We start from the raw sequence: 18,999 nt of genomic DNA, 5'->3' as shown, positions 1-18,999 counted from the left end.
TAGCACAATGAGCACAACTGGCAAGACAGAAGTGAAGAAAAAACCCAGAGACTAGAGCAACCTCTTACTTTCAGGAGAAGTGCCAAAACCCAGTCAGTATTTAAAAGTAACCAACAAAGTCCAAGGAAGCGATACTTGATGCAATTTCAAATGTATGAAGGGCTGAAGTTTTGCTAGTGTCCCCTTGCAGTCAGTTCTTTCTTTCCATCCCCAGTTCTACAAGTCTGTAGTCCTTGTTATGGAACACAGATTCCAAATAACAAAATGGCCATAGCTCTTCAAAAATTCATCGCAGCTCTGGTTCTTGTTGTTTTACACAGGAAGACACTTTCTATTTTAAAAGTCTGTAGGGTAAAAAGACATTCCTTAAATCTGTCACTTGTCTTAATTTAGTCTGATGAGCTTCCAGTGAGTGTTTTTAAAGTACTGGTGTACAAAATAAATTTTAAGAAAGAAACTTTTATCCCTAAGAGATACTAGGAACCCATTAAATTCATAGGAAATACTGGCATTATCTTCAGTAGTCTGAGATTCTACCCCACATGTCCAAAAGACTGAGACTGCTGTTTTACCTAATGTCTTGAAAACATACAGAAAACCTAGAGAATTTCAGGGACAAATTTACTGTAAGAGAGAGCACAGTGGGTTTTACCACTGCAAAGTGTGGTGTAAACTCCTGTATTGCATAACAAGCTCCTGACAAGGTGTCTGTACAGCTCTACCAGTCAGACTCACGTTGCAAACCTGACTCTTGATTGCATGTACATCACGGTGGATTTAGACATCCTCAGTACCCACAAGTAGACTCAAAGTCTAGTTTCTCAGCTAGGATATGTTTCATTTGCTTTCTTTGGACAGTATGTACCACTTGAAAACTCAGACCCCAGATATTCCTGTTGATTCACGTGTACTTCTTGTGATTCTAGTCCTACAGAGAACAGCAATGGAAATGATAATAACAGTGGTAACAATACAAAAGTATTTGTGGTGTAATAGTCAGATAGGAATACTGGCAGAGAAAGAGGTGCAGATTTCTATTACTGTATGAAAATCTACCGAATTCCAGAATTTGTGGTATAAAATGTACATACTATGAAACACATAGAAGAATACCTTTTGATGTGGAGATCACTAAATACTCTGAGAGGGCAGGAAAGTATTATTGCAAACTCTCCTTTGAGGCACAAAGATGTGGGGTAATTTTATAAGATTATTGTAGACCATTAGGGCATCCAGCAACAGAATCACCACAGACCCAGCCTAGCACTCAGTGACCTCTATCACCTCTTAAGCATAATTTGTTGTTATGAACAGCCTGTATTACATTAGCAGGATGCTACACTGATATTTATTGCATCAAAGATGTGCAAAAGTTACTGTAGTCTAGGAAGAAATATTTTTACCCGCTCTACTTTTGAGTCTGTGGGTGGGCTTGTGATGATCCACAATTATTTTCAGGTTTTGGACACATTTCTACGGGAGACATATCTGTTTTTCCGTCTTTATTTTGGTCAAAGAAGAGTACAGTATCTGTGGCAACTTCAAACTTCTTTAGAATAGTCTTGAAGTGCCAGATGATGAGAAATATCTTCTGCAAGGTTTTTCAGTGATAAAAAAATTGTGGCCAAGTGATTTATTTTTTTTGAGACTTCCAACAACTTATTAATATCAGCATCCTTCACTTTTCTGTGCTCTCTTTTTACTAGAACCATGCTTTTTGACAGATTCAAATTTTTTTGATAGATTCAGAAGTAAAATAATAGTCTTTCAACACGTTTGGTTTTATCTTCCTCTGTGGTCAGCGGTTTAAGTTCAATGGCTTTATTATCACTCTTTAAGTCTTAATTACTGCAGTTTTTGTCTGAAAAAAATGCCTCATCTAGTTATCATTGTATTTTCACGAGTTCTGTGGTGCCATATTCACAGCAACTCAAATGAGTATTAATATCTAAGTATGATATTATTATATAAAAGAAGGAGAAAGGCAACAATGAAAATCTGGAAACACTGGTTTCCTATATGAATGAACAGAAGTCCCCTAAGGCCTTAATTCTTGGAGAAATGCTCTGGAGAAAGCAAAGCAAACCAAACATCTCTCTGTACAGTTGGATTCCTCTGGAGTACAAAGTAAATGATAAAACAGCTTCTAACTGCACCCCCTGAGCCCAAGAGGTATTCAGAGAGCTCTGGCAGAACTAGTTCATCTGGTGGACTAAGATACAGCCTATGAAGGAATGAAGAAACTCAGCACTGAAAGGAAATTAAGGAAAAGCTGTTATTTCCCGGAACTCATCTGCAAATAGGTCTTCACCAGGTCCCACCCTAGGAACAGAGGAGTTTTGCCAGATGGCAAAGGGAATGCAGTGACTCATGTTTTTTCTCTTTCTGTTCTGGTATCCTCTCCCAGATATTGCTGGATTGTTTCTCCTTCACTATTCTCTCTGTCCTAATCACTGGGTCTTCTGAGAAAGAGCTGGAAGAAAGGCTGAAATGTTATATGGACATAGAGGGGGAGCATGTCATGTGAATGTCCTCAGCAGGGACCTGGGGTGCTTATTTAGGAAAGTTAGAGATGTGAAGAAGTGCAGGATAGCAGCAGAACAAGACTGGGGAAAACACCACTTCTTCACTGTCTCTACCACCAAGCAAATCTCCTCTGGTTTGCCAAGAGTTTTGTGCCCCAAACCAATATGAGATATGTCTATTAGATATCTAACATAGAAATTAAAATAGACATAATGTGTTTCCAAAGAAGGCCATCCTCCCCTGCTCCTGAGCACTGTTGTTTGCTGGATATCTAAACTGAGTTAGCAGTCAGTTGGCTGATAGATTTGTCATCATCTTTTATTTCCTGTGCTAATAGAAAAAAAAATAATGAAAATTGAAGGTACATATGATAGGAGCCAACTATAATATTTCTCTGCTACTATGCTTTTAGTTGGCTTGAGTTTCACAAACATAGATCTTGCTCAGCACATGGTTTTGACATAGTTTATATTTTTGTACCTTAAAAATATGTTCCTTGACTAGGCAATAATTGTTGATGAATCCTTTCAGTTTTGAATGTTGATATAATACAGTAAACTACGTAACCATTTCAGATCTGACACCGCCCACCTTCGAAACTGCAAATGTCATCCTTGTTTTCTGTTCCAACACACCTTATGGATCAGGACGGTCCTTTCAGGGAAGTTGTGGATTTTCCATCCCTGGAAATGTTCAAGGCCAGACTGGATGGAGCTCTGAGCAACCTGGTCTAGTGAGAGCTTTCCCTACCTATTGCAAGGAGGTTGGAACTAAGGAGCTTCCAACCCCAGTCATACTATGATTCTGTGTTTCTGTGAGTTAGTTCAGCTATATAAAGATTTGAACAATATGAACAATTACCTTATCAAAATCCACCAGCTGAGGAGTATAAATATATACACACATTAGTGAAAAATATGGAATATATACTCATACGAGGACATCTTTGCTAGCATTACTTCTCTTTTGGAAATCCCAAGAGCTATATAGTGCCAGCACAGGAAGGTGTGGATCTATATAGCTTTAAAGTAATGCAGTAATATATCTAACTATAAACTACCTGTCATACTCTGAAATTTATTCTCCAGTGCAATAGTAAATAGAGATGGTAACAAATTTCAATTATTCAATTTTATGAATAGAAGATTAATAATTTGAGAAAAAAAAAGTCATTCCATTATTTATTCAGGAAAAAAGAAGAAGAAATATTAAAGGTGAATCAGTGGAAATCTTTTGGGTAAGTATATTTCCCATTTCCTCTTTTCCAATTAGTGATCATGACCAGTTCTTACAATTTTTGGGCTCAGCTTGTTTTAATTAGGATTGAAATGGAACAAAATATTTCATATAAGAATTCTGCCTTTCTTTCTCATTAACTAGTACCACACAGTTTCAGAATATATGAATAATAGAGTCTGCAAAGATACTGGTTTTATGTTTTCTCACAGACAGTGTAGCAGTGAGCCAGCAAATGAAATATTGCATGTCATGCCACTTGATGGGTTATAATTCTGTTATGGAGCTGAGTTTAAATTCAGCTTGGCAGATCCATTGCTCACACTGTCATACAACAATCTATTTTTATGCTGTCATTGTGTGAACTAAAAAAAAAGTTTGGTTTGAATCTGTGTGTGCACTACCTCCCCATTAATTCACTGTCTCTAGAATAGTGACCTGCCTTTCAATCTTTTCTAGCAGGCTAAACCTCCACTCCTATATAAAATGTGGGATGCTTTTGGCAAAAGAGGAGATTCCAGGTCTTCTCCAATTTTATTGCTTATTGAGGCCACAGAAGTTTCCCTACTAAAAGACTACAAAAAACCCTTGACAGATGCCTGCTCTGTGTCACATTTTTGCACTGGCCTTCTCAAATGAGGAGCTGACATTTTCATTCTCATAGGAAGGAAGGAGCAGGAGAGAAAGAAAACTTAAAGAATGATGATAATTCCTACCAAGTGATTTTAATGCTGTCAGTGAGAGGGATGTCCAAGCTCTTGCTATAGAGCTACCTCCACTTATCAAGCAGCTCAAGCAAATTTTCCATTCCAGACAGTGTCAGCTGATCAGCAACGACTGGGTAATAAAAGGCAGCTGATTTTTGACTCCCTGGCTATGGGAGGAAGCACAGCAGCAGGAGCCAGCAGGGCCAGCACTGCCAGGCTGTCCTGGGGTCCTGTGTCATGGCCAGACAAGTCCCCAGAGTCCAAGGGTGGTCTGTGGATCATCGTCATCTCCTGGTCGTGATCCTTTCTGTAAGCTCCCTCTCTGATCTTTGAGGCATGTGCCTTTTAGCCCTTGGCATGTGAAGACATGGCTTGTAAATTGAGAACATTGCCTGTAAATTTTAAAGGAAATTTTCCTGTAATGTACGGAGCATTTCTCCTCAGCCCCCACTCCCTGGCTGCTATCTGTGGCTTTTATTTCCACACCTTAGCAATACATGGGTTTTGACTTGCCTGTTAACATCCTTGCTCATTACTGTTTTCTTCCTTTCTACTCTGTTTCTTCACCCCCATTTTCTATACTTTTGTTTGAAGGAATGTGAAGGATAGGGAATGAGTAATTTTATTTTTCTATGTGAGAACGGAAACTTCTTCTGTACCTTTTTTGGTTTTAAACTTTTCTTCTCTCTTTTTGCTAGACTTCTTTTTTTGCCATGCATGTCCACATCCCCTCTTCCCACAGTTTTTTTGTAAGTGCTCAGCTGCTCCTTCCTAGGTACACTGGATAGTGCATAGGGTTGGTCACATTGCTACCTGGGTTTTATTTTCTGTGCAATATCTGGTGTTTCCACTGCAAAGAAAATCCACTAGAACAGAGTATATCTTTTCTATCCTTGCCTTCAGTAGTTTCTATTATGTTGTAAGTTGTGAGACAAAACTCTAGAAAACTGCTTCCACCTGTCCAAAATTAGGATGGATGAAGGGTGTGGAAAATGGCAGATGTAGCAGAACACAGAGTAAAGAAGATGAGCAACTTGGCCACAGTCAGATTGCAAAGTGCTGACAGAGAGAGGAATAGAAAGCAGAAATGCTAGTTCTCAAGCCTGTGTTCAAAACAGTAAACCATGCAATTTTTTCACAGTGTTATCTAGAAATTTCAAAGACAGAATGACATGCTGTTGTAAAACTGATAATAGCAAACTACCATCAGTGAAGCACTATTTATAAATGAGAGGGTGGGAAGGCGCTCTCTATGCTGAATGCCATAAACAATGAGCACCAAGGGACCAAGGGAAATATTTTGATGTCGGTGTGCTGTGGTGAGTTTTATTTAAACACAACCATTGTTAATAAACATGGATTTATATGTTTTCTTTGATCAATGAACTCTGATAGGTTTTAAACATCCTGCGTTTCTCATTTCTGTGTGTCCAAAAGAAGAGGGAAAAAAAACCTCAGGACCACATTCTTAAATCTGTTGCAGTCCCATTTTTGTACAAGTTTATGCTAGTATCACAAATAGAGAGAGTTTTCAAGTACAGTGTGGGACTGCATTTTCAAACAAAGAGGACCTAAGTTGCTACAGTTAAAATGTGTCTAAGGACAATATCTTACGTTTTACTTTCACAAAATAGACAAGTATACAGGTACAGAATGAATGTTTGGTTTTACAACCTGATTCAAGGCCCAATTAAAAGGTCCTAGCATAGGTGCTGTATAAAGAAAAATTCCACCTGGAAGCTGTGAATAACTACAATGATTTTTTCCCCCTACAGTAAGTCCTTCTTTTGTCTATTCACAGAAGAAAAACACAGATGTATTTTATTTTAATTAGTCCCTTAACTTTCGTTTGTATATGTTTTTAATGACTCCAGACCAGTGGATATTATATCCCAGGGATGTTGTTACTATTTATTCTCTGTCTCTCACTCACAGACCTTTATTCTTTTACTTAGTATGCTGCAAATTGCCTGCTCATCTGTGTCCTTCACTGCCCAGATTACTTCATGATGTTTACATAGCAAAACAAACTATATAACATCCCAGGGGCCCAATGCTGCTGCCACAGAATACCGGTGAGTCTAATTGACAACAGGATGTGCCTGTGCTTTATGATAGGAGAACCAAGCCCTCATCACAGCCAGCTGGAGCAATAAAACTCAGACTTCATGTTCTCACTCCTTGGTCCTTGAGTGGCAGGAATCCCTGGTTATCAGTATCTCAGATTACCTTTAACATGATTCCTATTGTATAATAATGCGAATTAGTATCAACATTTGTACTAATGTTATATGGTCCATTTAAGTTATTAATCCCATTGTACCTATTTTCAACAAGTTTAATGATTAAGACAGTTGCTTATTAATTTCTAAGGCTTAATGTGTGGGTGTCACCTTATTTTGAAATATTCCATGCTGTGAGTGATTCAAAAGTGCCCTGACTGAAATCCTTGCTTAAGTCTAGTGTTTAAAGCAGTTTATAGCTGGATCATTTTCTATTGTTTTGCCATTCCTCCTCTTCTCTGTGGAAGGTGGGTGTGTCTTGTTTGCCATTCTATTATTAATGAGGGAAACAGAAGATAATTCAACACTAACTAAGCAGGCAAAATGCAATTTATCTCCTTCCTTGAAGTTCCATTTGAAGAAAAATTATTCTCTTCTTGGGAAGGATGACCCTCAGGAGCAGAATCTAAAGAGAACTTATAGGTTAAGCCTGCAGCTACTTAGTAGCTACAAAAAGGAACAGTAGTAACAACTGGCTTTCTGGTTTGTGTCACTTCAGCAAAGGAAGAAGCATTTTATTCCCACATGAGCAGAAAAGAGTAAGGACAAGAGTGGGTGCATAAACATGCAGTAGATATCAGAGTACAGGAACCAGCCAGGAAAACCTGCATTAGTTGTTTGAAGGAAATCCATACCATCCCTCATGGACCTTTAGAAGAAGGCAGCATCACAGCCTGACAGATAATCCTACCTGACTGCACCAGTACAGTTTCATTCCTTCCAGTCTTCCATTTCTAAGTTTCTGTTCCCTCCAACACATAAATTTACTCTTCTGCCCAAGAAGGCTGCAAAGTTGGGAAACGTGAGACCTGACTCCCAAGAGGGAGGTCAATAATAAATTATAAAAAGTGACCAAGCAAACCCTTTTCTAGCCTGACCATACCAATTCAGGAAGTTCAGTATGCTGTACAGGGAGAACAGTGCAGCATGGAAATATCACTGACTCATCTGTGACGGATTGCTCTAACATGAACTCTGACCTTTTGCATGGAAGAAATCTCCCTTCAGCATTCACAGCTTGTGTCTTTGAAATGAAACAGTGAATCTCATGAAAACTGACTGTTTACTCCAACAAAATTTCCATTCACATGTAGGTGATGCAACAGAACAATTTCTTGTAATAACTTCAAAATAGCAATATTAAGTGTATCTTTTCTTTGAGTGTGTTTTATATGGAAAAAAAAGAAATGAGAGAGTGATGACAGTGGAGTGCTGAATGGTCTCAGTATAAAATACTGCTTTTCTGTTCCTGAGTAAGAACCTTCTCATCCTCTCTTTGCAACACTCAAGGCCAAGCATGTGGTGTAAGGATGGCAGTTTTGCTGTATAGACTGGCATGATGAACTGTGTAAGCCAAATATTCCAAACCTTCTTTTTGAGCACAGGAGCAAGTGTACCATGAGAGTATACATGTGTGTTACTGTTTACTGGCTAGTAGTGTTGTTGGATGCAATGATAATCCAGATGGGTGAACTACCCATAAGTTGGAACCATTTGATCAGAGTGAGGCTAAAGTTCAACTTGCATTTTTTTATCTTTTGGCAGCAGCACTGACAGAAACCCCTGCTTCCTCTTTCTGTCTTCCAGCCTGGCAAATGACACCGTAGCAGCATATATGAACAGTCAAGGGAGAGACTAAAGTAGGGAAGGCTGCTTCATAGCCTGAAGAACACAGCTACTGAATGTCTAACTAAATCCCATGCCTGAATATTGTAGGTCCAATTTAGGGGCCTTGACAGTTGTGATGACAATTTTGGTATGAATTGTTTCATTAAAGATGTGTTGGATATGTGTTTCAACCGCTCCTTGAGAAATTGTGCAACACTTCTCATCCTGTTTTTTGGCCCTTGCTGTTTCTTCTGAAGAGTATGAACTTACAGTGCCTATGAATGAGCAAGCCCATCTGTTTCATCCTGCTGCTTAATACCCAGTCTAGCTTAGCGAGTGTTGTTTCGAGCAGCTTGGCAATTAAACTGTACCAGTCTGCAGTAGTTTTGAGTGATGGTGTCATAATTTCATGTCACATGCATGTTGGCATTCTTTTTTTTCCCCAATCAGCTGTTCTCCTGTTCAGCTATATCAGTGATGACAGAGGAATGGGTCCACAGTGAAAAGGGAGCAATAGAGATCAGAGGGTGGCGTTTTTTTAAGATGCCATCCCTTCTGTTCATAGAAACAGAGCTTGTGTATCAAGGTAATGCATCACTCAGTGACTGGACAGAGAAACATCCCAGTAGGCTGTGACTAGATGGAGAAAATATTGCAATAGTTTCATGTCTTTGCTTCACAAAGTAAAAAATACAAGTGTACTCTTCATGCCCTCTTTATTTGGCCTGTTAAGAAAAGCACGGTCTGTCAATCAAGGAAAAAAGCTTCCAATTGTGTAGCCTGTTAGAATCATTTCATTAATAACATGTGTTTACTACTGGGAGAAGCAGACTCAGTGTGCTAAGATTTTGTTTGTCAGTCAGTCATTGGAACCCCACTGTTAATCGCATACAATGGTTTGTGGTTATGCCACAATTTAACCCAGGTTTAAAAATACAAACTAGAGCCTTGGTGGTCTGCTGAGAGCAGCGAGTGAAGCAAAGGTATTGGTTGAACCTGCCTTGTGGGCTGCTGGCTTGGAGTACTGTAGGAGCTAATCGAATTTATTAACTGGAGTCATGACTAGAATGCACACACTGGTGAGTGTGGGTGGGTGCACCCAGGTTAGACTACATTTTGGCTGCATTCTGCAAGGAGGAAGAAAAGCAAGTCTTTGGCTTCCTTTCCACAAAGACAAATTGGAACCAGATATCAACTAGATTTTGGGATCTCTGGCGGTCTAATAAGAAAAAAGGTATTTTCTTTTTGTTGTGGCTTTTATTTGTTGATGTAGGGAATGGCTTAGAAAAAAATTGAAGGAGTTTCAAAGCAGAATGCCGGTGGCATTTGATGCGTATATATCATTGTCAAATTGCCCCCTGCATGCCATTTTAATGGTAATACTAAAGGCAGAATCTCTGACTACACAATAATGAGGTCTGAGTGTGATTGCCAGAAAAGGGAGAGGCATTTGGCTACTAAGAAAAAGAATACTGGAGAGGTGGTTGTGTATCTTTATATGAATCTTGACCTTCTGGCAGGGATAGAAAGAGACAAAGTGACTAAACCATCTTTCTTAATTATAGCTAGGGTATGGTAAGCAAAAATTTCTGTTTACCACAGCATTGTAGAAAGTATCATTCATAACTGCAGGACTTGTAATACTCTGAGAAGAATATATTCCTCTCCAGAGATAATGATATCCATTTATCCACATTAGTCTACAGCCCAAGACATTTTGTAGGAACCTCTTCCAGATTTAGAGCAATGTAACTGATATTTTTAAATAGCAACTTTAGGATAAAGTTGGTTCCATGCATTCTTATTCTAATAAAATGGCATTAGCATCAATTCTTTTATTCCATGTGAAGATTTCATAGTTTCATTTATCTTAATCGCTGAAATTATATCTGGCCAAATTACTATAATTTTGAAATGCCTTAGCAGATTCATTCATGAAGGTAGTGAAAAATTTGTAATTGTTTTAAATTTCTATAGGTTTGGTTTTTTCGTGTTTCTGATATTTAGGTTATTAATATGAATCAAACCCCTCACTGCTATGTTTTCTCACTAAGAAATTAAATGAAATGTATTGAGCGTTGTTGAAGATCCTTGTAAGAGTATTAAGGCCTGAAAATGTTTGTAAAACTCAAGGCAAGGTTATATTTAACTCTACCTAGCAGTGAGCTAAGACCATCCTTTGCTCATCAGGTCATATTCCACAGAGAATCCTTCCTCTTTGCCCTCCTGCCCCATCTCTACCACTCACAATGTACTCCACAAGATACTTTTTTTTCTGATTTTATGGGAGCTAGAGGGGAGCTTTGGAACTGCACAGCATCTGGGACTGCTTAAACTGTGGCAAGGAAGCAAAAGACAAGTGCTAATAAGAGGTGAAGAGGTGAAGACTGAAACATCCTTATACCCAACCATAAATCTGCACCTACTATAACTAATAAAGTCAGTGGGAATATTGTATGTGGTGGCCTTTGGGACAAGACTACCATAAACATCTCCTACCTCCCAATAACAGTGAGTTATTGTTTAAAAAATCTGACTCTTCAAGTTTATTTGCATTTTGTCTCCATTGCATCTGTCTGATTGTTGGTTCCTGTATATAAGCAAACAAGATCAGTGGCAATATACAAGAAACTTTCAGATATTTAAGTATTTTTGAAAGAAAGTTCTTAGCAAAAGGGAGAAAAAATTTCTACAGGTTAATTTCTTTTAGAGATGTAAAACTGCTTATATGTCCCACTCTAATTTCAGTATTGAAATTAATTGGACTTAGGTCCATTGTGGCCTAGCCTGGCCTGATGACTGAAATGCAGCAACCCAGGTTAGAAGTTAATCAAGCCTGTACATATACTGATTGCAGTGTAGTTTGCAAACAGGCTGCCTTGGGCAACATCACCAGTGCAGGACTGACATTTAGAGAAATTCTGTGACTGTCCTGAGAGTTAAAAATGGTATTTAGATATCGTGAGACTTTATTCATCAGTTCTTGAATAAAAGCCCCATAGTTGAAAACAGATGTCTTACCGGTAAGCAATATGCATGATGTCTGATACCCACTCCACTGGGGTCACTCATTCTTTCCATAACATATGTTGACCATTCCTTTCCTTTTCTTGTAAACAGTATTAAACCATGAGTGAGGCAGTGGCTTGTAAGCAACTGCAGCTAAAGTCAAATATAGTAATTTTTGTATTTTAAATCCAGTGTACCTCTGTCTAGTCATGAAATTCCCTTTTTCAGGATCTAACTTATGTTTTAGAGCATATTCTAAATGAAGAGAGGAGAGATAAAAAGGTTGACAAAAACAAAGAAAAGAAAGATCATATAGGCTTAGCCAGACTTGGAAAAATGTGAGTGTATTAATCACCTTGACACTTGAGCTGTGTCCATTGCTGCAAAAAAACCACAGTCTTAACTTGGGCTGACTGACTGAAGTGAACTAAACCATGAAAACAACAAAAAAACCCAACAACCAAGACCAAACAAAATGGGAAATATCTCAACCAAATTAACATCTCAAGCTCAGCCCTGATCACTTTGTAGACTCTAAGTTTTTTCAGTTCTTCTGTAGATTCACGTGGTAGATACATCCTATTATTGTAAATGGCAGTCTATCTTATGGTCCAAAGTCTATAGTCTATGAGTTTGCATTTTTCAGCAAGTTAGGTTTTTCTTTCCTGTTCACTTTTTAAAAAAAAAAAATTAAGTAATGCTTCATGACTGCAAATGTCTTAATATTGTTAACACTTCGAAAATCATGTGTTGTTGACAATGTGCATCAAAGAAGCAAAAGAATGGTTGCTTGGCCTCAACTAGATGTAGTTGTAGACAAGAAAAAAACACATTCACTTAACATGGTAGAATAGGTAGTAGTTTAGTCCTCTGTGCATATTATATTACTTTACACATGTAGAGCACAGGCTCAGTTTCAAACATTGTTATGTCTTATTGATACAGCAGGTTTTATTCTCATCTGCACAGGTGTGTCTTTTACAATGTTCGATATCAAAGAAACGAGAATGTTAATTAGAAGACATTCAATAGCACTGTTGCAGATTATGCTTCTAGGGGAGATTTATGTTTTTCTTTGAGAAGCTGAGCACATCTCCATTGTCAGACTTCAGATGAAGTTAATTCTCTTAATTGTGCATCATAACTTGGCTTTTAATAGTGTAGATGAGGAAACAACATCAAGAACTAGTAGGGAAAGACAGAGTTTCCATCTTTTCACATTGTGCCATTAATCCCTCCATTTCCCAGAAATCCAAGGAAGGTTGATCTCCATTCAGACATATGTGCATCTTTTAGAGAGGTAACACAGTTCTGAGGATCCTTTCTCCTCTGAGAGGTCAAAAGGATTAAAAATGGTGTGGAGTTCTAGCTGCATTGCAAGGTGAAGGTTCAGACCATTCAAATCACTGCTTTGGCACCCTCCTCTGCATGAAAAGTTGCCCAACACAGTTTGGCAAGGAAAAGTTGCCACTATAGATTTATCACTTGTTCATATAGATCTATTGCCTTGTTTTTATCAGTCTCTGTAGCAAATGCTCTAGTGGAATTGTCTGGAAGCTAACTTTATATATTTATATATACTATTTGTGTGCATATATATAACACCTCACAAACAGGGGCAGAGACAAGGTAGAGGTGTTTAATGCTTTCTTTGCCTCTGTCTTCAATGTGGATGATGGACCAAGGGGGTCTCAGTGCCCTCAGCTGGAGTACTGTGACGGTGAGAATGATAAACTCTCAGCTGACCCTGAAACTATGAGCAATCTACTGCTCAGGCTGGATCCCTACAAATCTATGGGGCCTGATGAGATTCATCCCAGAATCCTCAAAGAGCTGCTGATATCATTGCAAAATCTCTCTTGATGATTTTTCAGTGGTCTTGGGAATCCAGAGAGGTCCCAGCTGGCTGGAAGCTGGCAAACATTGTCCCGATTATCAAGAAGAACAAGAAGGAGGACCCTGGAAACTACAGGCCTGTCGGTCCCACTTCAGGGCCTGGTAAAGTTATGGAAATGATTATTCTGGGAAGTATTGAAAAACACCTGAAACACAACACTGTCATTGGTCACAGCCAGCAGGGCTTCATGAGAGGAAAGTCCTGCTTATCAAACCTGATTTCCTTGTATGACAAGGTAACCACCTAGTTGATCAGGGGAAGCCAGTTGATGTAATCTTTTTGGATTTCAGTAAAACTTTCAGTACTGTCTCTCACAGTATCCCGGACAAAATGTCCAGTACACATCTGGATAAACACATTATGGGATGGGTGAGCAGTTGGCTCACAGGTTGACACAGAGGGTGGTAGTGAACGGGGTGACATCAGACTGTTGACCTGTCACTAGTGGGGTTCCACAGGGATCTGATGTCTTCTCTGTGGTGGCCAGTGACAGGACCTAAGGGAATGGCCTGAAGTTGTGTCAGTAGAGGTTTAGGTTGGATATTAGAAAAAGGTTCTTCACCTGGGGAGTGGCTGAGTGCTTTCCAGGGGAGTGGTCACAGCACTAAGCCTGACAGAGTTCAAGAAGCATTTGGATGATACTCTCAGGTATGTGGTGTGAATCTTGGGAATGGTCCTGTGCAGGTCTGAGGGTTGGGCTCGATGGTCCTTGTGGGTCCCTTCCAACTCAGCATATTCTGTGATTCTGTGATATTTATATTTTTTTATAAACACAAGTACATATGTATATAGAAATCTAAATGGAGAACTTTTGCATAAATTATAGGCAGTTGGCAGCTGTCATGCACTCTCATTCTAATGTGACTGTGAATAACATAAACATTTCTAATCTTTCTAATATCTTTTGCCAAGCACAAAACAAATAACGTATTTCAGGTTGCTGTGTTAAAGAAAAGAGAGTGAAATCTTTTGACTGAAAGACATATCAAAGCAAATATATTTAGTAGGTTTCTAAATGAAATTAACTTGGGGTAATAGCAGGTATAGTTCTCTGTGGTGTTTAACTCTGTATTAGTGTAAATAAGAGTTTGGGTTTGGTGGATTTTTCCAACCCCATTTGCTCTTCAGATTTGTCTGTTGTTTTGCATATTGTATTAATTTTGTAGTTAGTGTTCCCAGGAAAAGAGGAGAATGTGCAGTATTTGAAATCCATCACCATAAAAATCATGAGTCAAGGAAGTCATTCTCCCAAAGTTGTGGATACCTGTTTATGTGGATATGAAAAAAAAAAAAAAAAAGAAAGAAAGAAAAGAGAGTTTATCAGAACAAATCTGATACGAAAAATAGTTACCAAAACTGCAGGGACAGATTTTCACATGGCACTAGTACAAAAGATATGTGTTCCAGTTGAAACATCACCAAACTGAAAGTGACCTACTCTTGGGGTATCGTGAGCAGCTAACACAGTCTTTTTCATATGATGGCATTGCCCATTCTGAGTTTCAAGCTTTGAATTTTAGGGATAGAGAGGAACACTGGCAAAAAATTCCCAAATTTTTTAAAACTAATCCATATTGGGTTTATATTTATCATCAACTCTACATTTCCACAAGAACATTCTAATGTAAGAGTGTGCATTCAGAGAATGGGCAGAGAGGCTCTAAAACTCAGCCAGGTGTGGAATGACAAAAAATTACAGAGTCTATGTGATTTGAGCCATTTGTGCAGTTCAGGACTCAGATCTACATCTGTCTCAGAATTTAGCACTATATGTATATTTGTAGATAATTTTACTCATGCTAATTGGATGAACAAGGAATTTGGAATACAAAGGGAGTAAGAGAATCTGGCAGTGCGACATCTCGAAGTTGGGTTAGCACAGCAACACATGGATGTACAGAAGTGCCTGCCAACTTTCATTTTCTCATTATTTCAGTCTGCTCTCAGCAACAAAACTTTCCTGACTTGGGATTTATGGTCATGCTCCCACGAAGGGTTCTTCACCTCTAGATGCTTCTTTCAGCTCATCTCTGGGATGGACATTCTGAAGGCCTGGGAAAGGTAGGCTGGTGTACTACTGAAGGACTTCTGCTTTGATTGGAGAGAACCAGCAGACTCATCTAGTTTTACCTCTCTAATCTTTAATGTGTCCCTCTTCTGGTTAACACGAAGAGAAATAACCAGGTAGTTAGTGCCACAGAGCATATGGCATATTTAAATGGGACCTTCCAAAATGGACCTTTGTTATGTAAGAAGTTCACTTTTATTGGAGATGTATAAATGTTGAGCGGCCAATACAATTACTAAGATTTGTTAGAGTACATGTCAGGGGTAAATTGCTTACGTATCCTTCTGGTTTTGCTCTGACTGCCTTTCCCTTTTGTCAAAACAATTTGCCGTAGATAAAAAGGTGGTTCCATGCTGGCCCTATAGCCCAGTCTGTACTAGGAGTTTGCACACACAGAGCAGTGTTTGACTAATAATTCTAATTTATAAACCATCAACAATCCTAAAAACAGATTAGCCGGCAAGGACTTTTTGTGACAAATACCGTGGCACTTTTCCATACCGAACCACATAAAAGGACTCTGGGTCAGAAAAATGCATTCATTTAGGATCAAGTCTAGCAGAAGTCCCACGATTGCCAATGGAACAAGAATAACACCCCTGTTGCCAGACTTTTTCTAGGCAGTGGGTGGCCACGGATAGAGTGCTGTCCCTTCCCCCACCAACATAGTCTCTGTGTTACAAGTTGATTTCTGTTGAAGTCCAGCAACTACACAGTCTGAGGATAGCTGGCTATCAGCCTGTACTTGCATTCCTGCCTGGACTGCAGGGGCTCTGACAGCAAAGGTAACCGTGATGGTTAACTTCACTCCTGGTATGGCACAAGTCTGGTGGAAAACCGTAACAACTTTGGAAATGCACGCTGAGGTTCATGGACAAAGCACACAGGGAGTTCTAAAGCGCCTCTGTCACCTCCCTGATGCTGCATGGCTGTGTGCTCAGATCTCGAGACTAAGCAATTTATTTGTGCCAGTTATTTATTTGTGCAATTTATTTATTTACCCTGACTCCCTCAGCAAGCCAGAGCTCTTACGAAACACGAGCACCGTGGTTCCTCTGGGCCAGCAAGGTGTGCAGCCTCTTTTCTTTGAGCATAGACCCAGACCTGAGTGAGGAGAGCTACTTGCAAGCTATGAAAAGAGCCACAAATGCCCAAATAAACTACCTTACTCTTCAGGGTCAGTGCAAAGCAGGTAGAGAAAGGCTATAAGGACTTGAGAAACACATGGATCCTTCAGTGAAGGTTTCAGCTGCTTAGAGGAAAGAGTCAGAAAACTGATGTACTTGGCCCATCTTTTGAGTTCACCGACCTGAGCATATATTCTACTAAGCAGAATGCCGTTTTCTAGCTGAACAGAGCTTTCTCACCAAGAAGACATTTTTAGGGGATAAAAAAAAAAGAGGCAAAACAACAAAACAACTGAATAATTGAAATAGAAACATAATTTTGGAAGATGATGAAAGTTAAGAAAAAGGGAAGGGACCAGAGGGATAAAATACTATATTTGCCAGTTCCAATATTTATTTTCTCTAGTTCCAGAACTATATGATGGGTGGATGAAGGTAAATGAGCCTTGTTTATAGTAGATTTATGTAAATACAGAAGAGCTTTTCCAGGACCTACATATATTCACCAAATATGAAAACTGTAGTAAATTATTACATAAAAATGTCAGAAGCTTCCCTGAGATCAGCAAAGAAAAACTTGGTTTTTCAAACCCAGCTACATAGCCCCATCTCGTATTCTAATACCCTTAGTCTCTGCTCAGACCCACATCCACAAAGGCATGGGATGAACTTAGTAGCATATTCTGAATATCAATACCTCTGGATGTTTTATATTAAAGGGGAAATTTAAGGCCCAATCTCATGCCAGCTTCTGCCTTTCGTGTGCATACTCATAAAATACATTCTGCAGTTCAGTGATGACTTTTCAGTCAAGCTTGTTCAGTCTTTTGCCAAAAGGGTTGGTCCCATCCGTCCCTTCCTGTGTGTGCTGTCTTGTGCCAGCACCAGCATTTGTGTCTATAGAGCACACATTTCCCTGAATACAGGGTACAGGCAACAAAGAACTGGTGAAAATTAACTTGTTGTAATCACAGAGTGATTTCAGAGCTGTATCTCATAATCCGGTATCTAACTCCCTTTCTTGTCTGGTACCAGCCTTTTTATGAGTGCACTGAGAAAAAAAAACATTTCTTTATACAAGACCAGTTCAGACTTACTGGATGAATACAGTGGGCAGCAGAGACCATATCCGGTGTGTACTGATGCTGTGTTGCACAGATGAGCTGCCCAAAAGAAGCTGAAAGCAGTTAGATTTGTCCCATGGTGAATTCCCTATGCAAACACAGTTCTCAGCTATTGCTGGCGCTTCATTTTTCCTGTGTGTGTTGGTCGTGGTGTAAGAGATACCTTGGGTCGGGCACAGGCATGGCAGTACTGTGGCTATTCCACATTATGCTCTGCTTACACTCAGCTGACATTTGCTGTGGGCTGGTGAGAGAAGTGGGAGGAGGAGAGAAGGGAAAAAAGCCCATGAGCAGAAGCTGCAGGAGCTCACAAGAAAAGACACTCCACAAAGTGTCCCAGATCTGATGCCTGACTCACAAAGCTTCACGAAACCCCTTGATACTCCTCCCTGCTGAGCTGAGCTGTCTTCCCTGCTTACCTTTGATCATAAGTAGTGCATTAACTTATATACTGCAGTACTCTAATTTTGTGTCTTGCTAATATAAGGATCTATAAGATGTGGGCTAGATTCACGTATGCTCTCACATTCCTTTCAGAAGAATGTAGAAAAATCAGAATGTAGCCAGAAATCTCCATCGAGTTTGATTTTTCTTTGCATTAACACCATCAAGGAGTTGCTATAGTTAGGGCATTGTAGGCCAAAGTTTATAGCACTGCATTTAACTATACCTTTCACACAGCTCATAAAACAGATTTCCAATAGCTGTAATTTTAGATTTCTCTGCTTGGATGCAGTGGAAAATGTGACTTTCGTGCTTTTCTGTGTATTTACAGCATCATAAATAACATACAGATCTGAAGTGTTTTAAGTACATCAATATGCTATTTTAAACAAAGTAGTAAAAATGCGTAGCATATAGTGTCCAGTTGTTTTTATTTCTTTCTAGGATAAGATTCCTCCTACCTGCCTAATTTTTAACTTTGCATAATTTAAGACCTCTTTATGTGGTGCACCTCAAAGTAAAAGGAGTTCAAAGTCTGATGAAACCTGGGTGAAGAAAGCAATCATGAAAAAGCCTGTGTGGTATTGCTACTTACTGCAGGTTTCAGGATTTATAGAGTTTCAATAGACTTTTCACCAAATTTTCAATCTGAGATAGGTCTAATACCCAAAATCTTATGAAATCTTTTGACAAAACAATCTTTGAGTTGATATTTAGCACGGTTATAACTTTCAATGCACCAAGAAGACTTTCTGTTAGGTAGAATTGTTTGATTACAGGCAGTCTCCATAACTGCAGAGGTATGTTTATTACACATTATATGTTATTACACTGTACCAGTCCAACTCTTTTACAAAATGAATCATTGCTAAAAAAACCCTGCTTCTTATTTAGGATTATATTAGTATCATGCATTATATAAATAACTGATAGAGTATATAAACTTGGTGGTTGTTAAATTTAACTACTGA

This window comes from Pseudopipra pipra, chromosome 4 (assembly GCF_036250125.1).
Source record: "Pseudopipra pipra isolate bDixPip1 chromosome 4, bDixPip1.hap1, whole genome shotgun sequence".
NCBI classification, from domain to species: Eukaryota; Metazoa; Chordata; class Aves; order Passeriformes; family Pipridae; genus Pseudopipra; species Pseudopipra pipra.
This window is presented reverse-complemented; position numbering follows the sequence as displayed.